This window comes from Arachis stenosperma, chromosome 4 (genome assembly GCF_014773155.1).
Source record: "Arachis stenosperma cultivar V10309 chromosome 4, arast.V10309.gnm1.PFL2, whole genome shotgun sequence".
Taxonomy (NCBI): Eukaryota; Viridiplantae; Streptophyta; class Magnoliopsida; order Fabales; family Fabaceae; genus Arachis; species Arachis stenosperma.
In genome coordinates, this window is record NC_080380.1 from 98,659,549 (window position 1) to 98,671,789 (window position 12,241).

Here is a 12,241-nt window from a genome sequence, read left to right on the forward strand (position 1 = left end):
TAGAGGAGAGACTGTATACAATTTTGGGGAAGAAGAAGAGCGTGTGGTAAAGGAGCGTGAGTACATACTCTCTATATGCATTTGGGCTTTATTTTGTTTGAGATATAAAATTACAAATGCTAGTTGTTTACTGGCCCAAAAATTAGAAAACTACTGCCCCTAGCGATGCTCATAAATTAAAAATCCAAAAATTTATTTTTAAAAAACTCATAAAAATATATTTAAACTAACTAATTTAAATATGAATTGTATAATTCTTATCTATTAAATATAAGTTTTATTTTTTTCCCTTAAAATATTTTTTGATGTGGTTCAAAGCAAAAAAAAATGGTTAAAATTAAAGAGCCTTTCAATCGAATGTAAAAATGGTATCCTTCTTAAGGTAAACTCTATATTTATTTCTAGTTAGCTTGAACTTAATCTTGTTTTGACCAATGTTAAAGTGGGTCAAAACTCAACGTAAACTTTTTCTTTAGATATATTATTTTTTTCAAATAGAGATGATATATCTAAAATTTTAATTGTAAACTATATAAGGCACCCTTCTTAATAGGGTATCAAATAAAAAAATATTTAATTAAGAATATTATAAAGTATCTAATTGATTTAAAATTGATATATAATTACAATGATCACTCTATTAATCAAAACAGTTTCGATTGAAATTCTCTGTATCTATGTTTTAAATTATTTACATTTTACAATTAAAGGGGTACGTCTAAAACGAGCTCAACCATTATGTGCTTATTGAATGAGTCACACTTATATAGGCCATTAGATTTTATTAGATGAAAATCAAAGGCTAATATAAAAAAAAACATTGATAGACTCTAATAAATATAGAATATCCTAGTATATAAATAAATATTTTAAATAATAATACTTTAATACACAATACTTTAAATAGCAACAAAATCTTTTATTCTTAAATAATTAAATATAAAATATATGGTATTTTTTAGTTATTAAAATTAATTATTGCAAAATTTTTTTATAATATTAAAAAATTATATTAAAATAATATTTTAAACTATAACTAACATAAAAATATAAAATAATTAAAATTTTATTTTATATTACTTGACAAATAATTAGATTATTATATTTAAAATTTATTAACTAACTACGTATATTAAAGATATTATTATATAATATAATTTTTTATAAAAATATTTTAAAAATATAATTTATTTAAAATATTATATATAATACATGAAAATATTAACTTTTTCATTTTTTTAAATTTTTTTAGAAAAACAGAATAAATAATATAATTTTAAATATATACCTAAAGAAAAAAATTAATATTTTCATGTATTATATATAACTTTTTAAATAAATTGTATTTTTATAAATATTTTGATAAAAAATTATATGATATAATAATATATTTAACAAAGTAATTAGTTAATAAATTTTTAATATAATAATCTAATTATTTGTCAAATAATATAAAGTAAATTTTAATTATTTTATATTTTTATATTATAGCTTAAAATATCATTTTAATATTATAAAAAATTTACAAAATAATTAATCTTAATGAATAAAAAAATTTATATTTTTTGTATTTATTTAATTTATACTTTTTAGAACAAAAAATTTCTATCTTTATATAGTAAAATATGTGATAATCTTCTTAATATATATATATATATATATATATATATATATATATTAGAGGTGGTAAAACGGGTCGAGTCCGTTGAGCCAACCCGCCGAACTCGCTAAAAAAGGTGGGTCAGACTAGAATTTGAAACCTGTCAAATTAAAAAAATTCGCCAAATCCGCAAAATTTTTATGAAATTTTTTTATAATATTAAAAAATTATATTAAAATGATATTTTAAATAGTTATACTGTAACAGATTTAATATGTTTTCTGATTTCAATGTTATTATATGATTATAATTATTTAATATATAAAAAAATTACTAGATAATATATATATTAGGGGTGGCAATGCGGGCTAGCTCGCCCAACCCGCCCCGTCTCACCTAGGCCCGCACCTTAAGAGCGACGGGCCGGCCCGCCCCGCCAACTAAAGTGGATACAAAATGCTAGCCGTTTGACTTTGTTTTTTTTTTTTAAATAAAATTAATTAAAATTAACTTAAAAAATAATTAAATAATTAATTACAAATAAAAAATAGTCAAATTATAATATAACTTTTTATTATTTTTTTAATTTTTAACTTCAATAAAATTATTTAAAATAATATCTGTGATTAGAACCATCTTTATTTTAAAAAATAAGTCACATAATTTGAACATATATACGAAATTGTAAAATAAAATAAATAAAGTCACATAATTGGAACATATATACATAATTTGGTGAATTTTTTTAATTTGACAGGTTTCAAATTTTAACCCGACCCAAATTTTTAGCGGGTTTGACGGATCAACCCAACAAATTCGACCCATTTTACCACTCCTAGTATATATATATATATATATATATATATATATATATATATATATATATATATATATATATATATATATATATAAGATTATCACATATTTTATTATATAAAGATAAAAAAAAATTTGTTTTAAAAATATAAAATAAATAAATACAAAAAATATAAGTTTTTTATTCATTAAGATTAATTATTATACAATTTTTTTATAATATTAAAATAATATTTTAAACTACACCATAAAAATATAAAATAAATAAAATTTATTTTATATTACTTGACAAATAATTAGTTTATTATATTTAAAATTTATTAACTAATTACTTTGTTAAATATATTATTATATAATATAATTTTTTATCAAAATATTTGTAAAGGTAAAATTTATTTAAAACGTTATATATAATATATAAAAATATTAATTTTTTTATTTAGGTATGTATTTGAAATTATATTATTTAATTTTTTTATAAAAAATTAAAAAAATAAAAAAATAATATTTTTATGTATTATATATAATATTTTAAATAAATTTTTTTAAAAATATTTTTATAAAAAATTATATTATATATTAATATCTTTAATAAAAGTAGTTAGTTAATAAATTTTGAATATAATAATCTAATTATTTATCAAGTAATATAAAATAAAATTTTAATGATTTTATATTTTTATGTTACAGTTTAAAATATTATTTTAATATAATCTTTTAATATTATAAAAAAGTTTTGCATAATAATTAATTTTATTAAATAAAAAATACTTATATATTTTATATTTATATATTTTATATTTAATTATTTAAAAATAAAAAATTTTATTGCCATTTAAAGTATTGTATATTAAAGAATTGTCATTTAAAGCATTTATTTATGTACTAGGATATTCTATATTTATTAGAATCTATCAATACTCTTCTTTTATATTAGTCTTTGATTTTCATCTAATAAAATCTAATGGCCTATATAAATGTGGCTCATTCAATAAGCACATAATGGTTGAGTTCGTTTAAGACATTCCCCAATTAAAGTATTTTAACTTTAAGTTTTCAAACTTTATGTTAAAAGATTGTCTTGACATTTCTAATAAAATCATTTAACAATATATTAAACTAAATGTTAAAACATAACCTAATATTCATCACAATTGTTAAACAAAAATATAAAATTTTGATTTAAAAGTACGCATGATTATTTTAGTACAATTTTTATATATCATGTTTAATACATGCAATTAGTAACAAATTAAAATATTATCTTTCTTCTAATAATATAATTATATATTTTTATTTCACAATTGATTTAAAATATCAAAACAGGTTTAATCTACTTTAAATTTAGGAAACAAATTATTAATTAATGATATGATAATTTGATTTTCTAATTTAAAAAGAAAGTCTATATAATTGTCGTACAATTTATATAATTCACATTTAATGCATGTAATTAATAATAAATTAAAATATTATATTTTTAATAATATAATCATATACTTTGCTTTCACTAAATGATACAAAATATTAATACACACATTTTAACTTTAATCAGTGCAAGATATTTAATTCTAGACCTTTTATATATATATATATATAAGAATAATTTTTATAACGACAACTAATGAAGATAATTTGATCAAATTGAATATATAAAATCCGTGTAATTCAAATCATCTTCTTATTAAATAAACCTCATCAGTAAGTTTTTAAATTTTTGAAAATTTAATAAAAAATTATCTAAAATTTATTATATTTATTTAAGATTATATTTTTAAAAATTTTTATATATAAACCAAACAATTTCTTATTTATAATTTAGAGCTTCAATAATTAAAAAATAATGAGAATTTTAAGTTCTTTAATTTGAGTATTTAGATTTTGAACTTTATTTATGATTTTAAAAAAATTAATTTAATTATCTCTAATTTTTGAATTAGAGTATTTATTTGAAAATAAATTGTAAATTGATGAATAAATATTATTTTTTTAAAGATAATTTTATTGGGTTAAAAATTATTTTTTAATTACTACATTACCCCAAATTTTATTTAATATTACAAAATTACCCTTATACCTAATTTTACCCCAACTTTAACTAAACACAACACACCCACACCCTCCTTTTTTCCATTAGCAGCCGCCACTCCCATTTTCCCTTTCCCACTCACGTAACACACAACACACACAACAGAGAGAGGAGAGAGCTCAGGAAGGAAGAAGAGAAGAAAGGAGGGAGACTGCGTTAATGCTGGGAGCTCGCTATTGTCACACGCGTTGTCACCGTTTCGTTGTTGAGCCGCCGTCGAGTCAAGAGCGTCTAAGAGAGAGAAGCACAAAGCAAGAGAGATCTTGCCTTCGTCGTCGCCATCATGGAAGAGGGAGATGCACGAGGAGAGAAGGTCAAGGAGGAGGATGCGTTGCCTGTACCGCTGCTCACGCTGTCGCCTCCAGTTGCATTGCCGTCGAGCTGCTGCACCCCATCACCGTCGTTGTTAAGCTCGTTGCCATCCACCATCACCATCGGGAGTCAAGACGCGAGGGAGAGAGGAGGAGCTCATTCCCACTGGAGTTGCGCTGCTTTCGTCGCCGTTAGATTAGCCACTGCCGCTGACGGAGCTCACTGGAGTTGCTCGGAGCTTGACACCACTACTGGAGCTTGCCGGAGTCAACCATTGAAATTGCAGCTGCTCGATTCTTGGTTCTTTCTTGGTACAGTAAGTCGTTTTTGTAACACCCTACCATTAAAATCTTTATGCTCGATTCATAAGTCAATGATAATAAGGTGGTATGACTCAAGTTAGAGTTATAATACTTATATAATTAGAAGAATCTATTAAAACAAGAAGCCTGAAAGGAATAAAAGAAAATCGCAAGCGCAAACACATACGTATTAAAAAGTATCGCGTTCAGATAAGCGGAGTAAAATAAAACTTAAAGAAGGAATAGAGTAAAGACAGAATATATATAGTTATGTATAATAGCCACTAGTTACGAGCCGCGACGTTTAAGTCGGCTAGGGTTACAAAAATAAAAATAGTTGATAACAATTTCCTATCTCTTCCAAACATACAGCATAGCCTTTATAGGCAAGTTTCCAAAATAAATATACATACATATACATTGTTAAATTTTTCCAAAATAAAGATAGAGAGAATCTAAACAAAATAAAACATAGAACTCAAGCTAGCTTCGCCGTCTTCCAGACGAACTTTAGCTCACTGCAGAGCACCAAGACCTGCATCTGAAAAATAATGGATATATATGGAATGAGAATCCGCGACCCATGGGTAACCCGTACGGTAAAAATGCCAAATAGATACAATGTAAGGTAATAAGAACTCTCTAAACAATCTTAAACTCCCATACATCAGTCGTTCCATCCTAGGTTCTCACTAATCTGTAATCAGGCAACTATTATAGAAAATTCTAATCTAATTCACTTTTATCAAAGTTTTCACAATTATTTACCTCAAAGTTTCTGCCATCCTCCAAACTCCAAATAGAACAGCCCTCAGTGTCAACCAACACCAGCATGAGGGACTTTTCAGTTATACAAACACAAGCAAGGCAAACAAGTAATACACAAGTAATTTCAAGTAAAGCAATTAGTATATAGTCATTCAATATGTACAAGTAAACAAGCTATGACAATAGCAAACCCAACAAATCAATCGAATTAAGATGATACATGTTTATCCTACTGGCCATGAGCTCACGTGTCAGTTACTTTGTCAGAACTCGACATATTCAGTAGCTAACTCGAATATCGTCCTCTTGAAAACCGGTAGGTGGTACATCACCACGATCCCCACCTGGTGAGTGGTACCACTACGATCCCTGACGAGGGCCAAACGTCGATTTAGAATTTTCACAAAACAAATTGCGTTGCAAGTGAAGTTCCAAACCAACAAATGATCCTGATCAAAGTTTAAAAGGTTGTCACAATTCAAATCAAAATAACCGAAAGTTTTAAATCCTGTGTCCTTCTTCCACGGAATTGCAGTAAGGTGTGCACATCATTGGCTATGAAAAATGGGGGTTGATAATAATAAACAAGAATTTAAAAGTAATTCATCAAAGGAACGAAATTCAAATGGTAAAAAGGGTATGATAAACCCAATTTTAGGGTTTATCTTGTGCTGAATTTAGTAAATTTTATCAACTTATCTCACATTTATTCAATAAAATAGCATAGTTTTGTGAATTTCTCTTAAATTGTACTTAAGATTAAAAATATGCTTTTTAGGCTCTTAAGTTGCTAAATTTAATTTCTTTTAATTCCATTTGATGCCTTGATGTGTTTGTTAAGTGATCTCAAACTTAGAAGGCAAATATTGCATTGAAGAAATGAAAAAAAAGCATACAAAGTGCAGAATTCATGAAGAAATGGGAATTTGGTGGAATTCATGTCCACGCGTACGCATTCCTCACGCGTATGCATGACCAGATATTTCGTCAAGCGACACGTACATGCAGCACGTGACCAACTTAAAGAAAACGTGGCTGGTAATTTTTGAGCTCATCCAAGCCTAAATCCAACTCATTTCTGAAGTATTTGAGGCCAGATTCAAGAAGGAACAAGGGGGAGCAATTAATATAGCTTAGGAATAATTTTTTAGGTTATTTTTTAGAGAGAGAAGCTCCATCTTCTCTCTAGAATTAGGGTAAATTTAGGTTAATTTCTCTTAGTTTTAGGTTTAATTCTTGTTTTAATTTAGTTTCCTTTGCAATTTCTTGTTATTACATCTTTGTTTTCTTAGTTTTACTTGTTATTTCTTGTATTTGGTTACTTTTATGTTATTGAACTCTTGTGAATTTTATTTCCTTTAATGCAATTAATGCCTTTTTATGTTTTTTTATTGTTTAATTGAGTTGTTATTGTTACTTTATTGCATTTGGTAGTTTTAGATTTTATTATTATTTTAATTTAATATGCTTTTATTTTTATGCACACCAAGTATTTGATAAAATGCTTGGCTTAGTTTTAGAGTAGATTTCTTAGCATTCTTGGCTTGGAAAGAGAAGTTTGGTAATCTTGAGTCATTAATATCCAATTTAGATTGGTGATCTAGATTTGTTAGTTAATCTTGTTTCCATTGATGCTACTTATGGATTGAGATTAACTAGGCCTACTTGATCTTCTCCCGATATTGGAGATAATATAATAGGCTTAACTCTTGGTAATTATTGTGTTATGATTAATGACTAGGGTAGAAAATCTTGATTCTCAATCCTTGCCATGAATGCCTCTTTAGTATTTATTATCTTTAGTTGTTTGCTTTATTTTCTTGGCATTTAATTTCTTGCATTTTTATCATCAACCCCCCTGATCTCATAACCAATAATTGAGCATTCGATTACAATTCTTAGGGAGAATGACTCGGGAGTAATACTCTTGGTTATTTTTATTGGGTTGAATTTGTGACAACTAAAACTAAACTTTGATGGAGAATCCATTGTTGGTCTAGACTATGCTTGCAATGAAGAGATTTTTTTATTGAGAAATTCTAGACCGGTATAAATTCTCTCATTAGGGTCTTGGCAAGGGTTGAAAGTCAAGGTTTCCTATCCTAGTCATTAACTACAAGTTTGGCAATTATGAAGAGTTAATCCCATTTAGTCAACTCTAATATCGAGGGTAAGTCAAATAGGCATAATTGATCTTAATCCACAAATCCTAGTCAACTCACTAATTAGCTTAGTGAAAGACTAGCGTTAGTGGAAACAAAATCAACTAACAACCCTAAATCACCAATCCATATTGGACATCAATGACTTAAGGTCACCTAAGTCCTCAATTCCAAGCCAAGAGTGTGAAAAACTACTCAATAATTAAAAGAGGCATTTTATAAAACAGTTAGAGAAAACAATGAAGATAACTCAATTAAGTATGAATAATATAAAAAACATCAAAATTGCATTAATAGAAAAACAAAATTCACAAGAGTTCATGAAACTAAAATAGCATAAAACAAGAAACTAACAATAAAAACTAAGTGAATTAAAAGGATAGAACAAGAAAATATAAAGAAAACTAAACTAAAATAAGATTAAAACCTAAATCTAAGGAGACATTAAACAAAGAAACTCCAAATTCTAGATAGAAGTTGGAGATTCTCTCTCTAGAATTGGCCTAAAACATAATGTAAAACTAAACTTACACTACCTAGTTCATTCTCCCCTCAATCATTCGTTCAATAGCATTAGAAATGAGTTGGACTGGGTGCAAAATGGCCTCCAAATTGTGAGTCATGTGCTTCTTTAATGAAGCATGTTTTTGGTGTCCCGCGTACGCGAGATTTGGCTATGTACGTGGATGGCTTAACTCAATATCCACTATAAACATATGAATATTATTTTAAAGCCCTAGATGTTAGCTTTTTAATGCCACTAGAACTGCCTTATTTGAAACTCTATAGCTCAAGTTATGATTACTTTAGTACAAAGAGGTCAGGATTGACAGCTCTACAAATTCTTCACTTTTTCATGAATTCTCCATTTTTGTATGTATGATTTTCTTTCATCCTTCCATGCCATCATTGCCTTCTAAAACTTAAATCACTTAAAAAAATACATCAAGGCACCGAATGGAAAAAAGATGGATTAAATTTGATAATTTAAAGACATAAAAAGTACGTTTTTTCACAATTAAGCACAATTAGGAGAAATTTACAAAAGCATGCATTTTTCATGAATAAAGGCAAGAAAAGTTGATAAATTCCACTATTTTCTAACCAAAATTCATCTTGAAATATAGGTTCATCAATTTCCACCATTATGAGCGGTACACCATGACAATCTAAATAAGATTTTCAATTGGAAAACCCATGGGCGGTAAATAATCACGATCCCTACCTCAACTGCAATCCTGGACAAGCGGTACACCGCCACAATCTTTGCCAGGTGTATAAATCACAACTTCACAATCTGTGAATAGTAAACAACCACGATCTCCACGTCCATTGCGACACTAGACAAACGATACACCACCACGATCCTTGGCAGGTCAAATCTCATAATCTTCATGAGTGGGATAAAACCACCGTCCTCGTTAAACCTAGAGAAAGTAGAAAAATGCCATTGTATTTACTTAGGTAGCTATATCTCAATCAAATTCAATCCTGTTATCAAATTCATCCTCAATCATATTCAATTATCGTCATTTCTCCTCATTGTAATCACCCTCATCCTATCTCAATCATAGTTAATCATCCTCATCTCTCAATATCATAATCACCTTCATCATGCTTCAATCATAAGCATTCATCTCATTACAATCCATCTGTCTTAAATTCACTGTCTCAACACATTAGGTCTTATTCCTGACTCCTCTACCCTTTAATACACCGGCTCTAAACTAACAACAGAAAATACCCTTTTTTAATTCACCCAGTACATTCTAGCTCGTTCCAAAGCCTAAAATTAGCTAGAAAATCTTAAACAATATTTACGAAGGTTTAGAAAGTTAGAAGAATGCTTAAAAATACAAAAATACAATTTCTGCAAAACAGGATCGTCATGCGTACGCATGCCCCTTTTCGAGTATTGATAGGCAAAATTATGACTCATACTTTTCATAACTCGAACAATTCCTAGCAATGGCTCCAAAACTTGGTGCACAATACTATGGTTCACACACATTCTTCACAATTTCGCACAACTAACCAGCAAGTGCACTGGGTCGTCCAAGTAATAAACCTTACGTGAGTAAGGGTCGATCCCACGGAGATTGTTGGTATGAAGCAAGCTATGGTCATCCTGTACATCTCAGTCAGGCAGATTCTAATGGTTATAATGGTTTTCGAATATAAAGATAAATAAAGCATAAAATAAAGATAGAGATACTTATGTAATTCAATGGTGGGAATTTTAGATAAGCGCATAAAGATACTGTGTTCCTTCTGAATCTCTGCTTTCCTACTGCTCTCATCTAATCATTCTTACTCCTTTCCATGGCAAGCTGTATGTTGGGGGATCACTGTTGTCAATGGCTACCGTCCATCCTCTCTGTGAAAATGGTCCAGGTGCGCTGTCATCGCACGGCTAATCATCTGTCGGTTCTCGATCATGCAGGAATAGGATTTACTATCCTTTTGCGTTGTCACCACGCCCTACAGTCGCGAGTTTGAAGCTCATCACAGTAATTCAATCCCTGAATCCTACTCGAAATACCACAGACAAGGTTTAGACTTTTCGAATTCTCAAGAATGCTGCCAATGGATTCTAGCTTATACCACGAAGATTTTGATTAAGGAATCCAAGAGATATTCATTCAAGCTTATTTGCATGTAGAACGAAAGTGGTTGTCAGGCACACGTTCATAAGTGAGAATGGTGATGAGCGTCACATAATCATCACATTCATCAGGTTCTTGGGTGTGAATGGATATCTTAGAATAAGAATAAGCGTGAATTGAATAGAAAACAGTAGTAATTGCATTAATACTCAAGGAACAGCAGAGCTCCACACCCTTAATCTATGGTGTGTAGAAACTCCACCGTTGAAAATATATAAGTGATAGTGGTCCAGGCATGCCGAATGGCCAGCCCCCAATGTCTAAGAACTAAATGTCAAAAGATGAAAATACAATAGTAAAAAGTCCTGTTTATATTAGACTAGTTACTAGGATTTACATAAATAAGTCTAAGTGCAGAAATCCACTTCCGAGGCCCACTTTGGTGTGTGCTTGGGCTGAGCTTGAGCTTTACATGTGCAGAGGCTTCTCTTGGAGTTAAACGCCAAGTTGTAACGTGTTTTTGGCGTTTAACTCTGGTTTGTGACGTGTTTCTGGCGTTTTACTCCAGAATGCAGCATGGAACTGGCGTTGAACGCCAGTTTGCATCGTCTAAACTTGAATAAAGTATGAACTATTATATATTGCTGGAAAGCCCTGGATATCTACTTTCCAACGCAATTAAGAGCGCGCCATTTGGAGTTTTGTAGCTCCAGAAAATCCATTTTGAGTGCAGGGAACTCAGAATCCAACAGCATCTGTAGTCCTTTTTCAGCCTCCTATTAGATTTTTGCTCAAGTCCCTCAATTTCAGCCAAAAAATACCTGAAATCACAGAAAAACACACAAACTCATAGTAAAATCCAGAAATGTGAATTTTGCATAAGAACTAATAAAAACAATGCCAAAAAGTGTATAAATTATCCGCTCATCAAGTACGCATGGTGTGGAAACTTAGAATGTTGCGTATGCAGACCACTTCCTGTGTATGCGAGAGTGTTTAATAGAAGTGCTTTCTCGCATACACATGACAATGATGCGCATGCATGATTTCAAAAATGCCAAAGTCGTGTACGCAGAACCGTGTCGCATACGTGAGAGTATTCGACAGAACCAGGTACTCACGTCGTGTGATTGGTGTGTAAAATTTGAACTTGCACAACTTCACCAGCAAGTGCACCGGGTCGTCCAATTAATACCTTGATGCACTACTAATTCGTGGTACATTTTGTGCCTAATTTAGGTGGATTTTATCCACTTTTCCACATTTATTCAATGAAATGGCATGGTTTCATGATTTCTTCCTAAATTGTTCTTGATTGTAAAAACATACTTTTTAGACCCTTAATTGGTTGATTTTAATTCACCTTTCATTCCACTAGATGCTTTGGTGTGTTTGTTAGTGAATTCAGGATGAAAAGGCTAGGAATGGATCAACGGGATGAAGAGAAAAGCATGCACAGTGGAGAAATCATGGAAAATCAAGGATTTGGGATGTATTCAACGACGCACATGCGTAGACGACATGCACGCGTGAATTTGAAGTCACATGGCGATGCGTACGAGTACATGACGCGTACGCGTGCATAG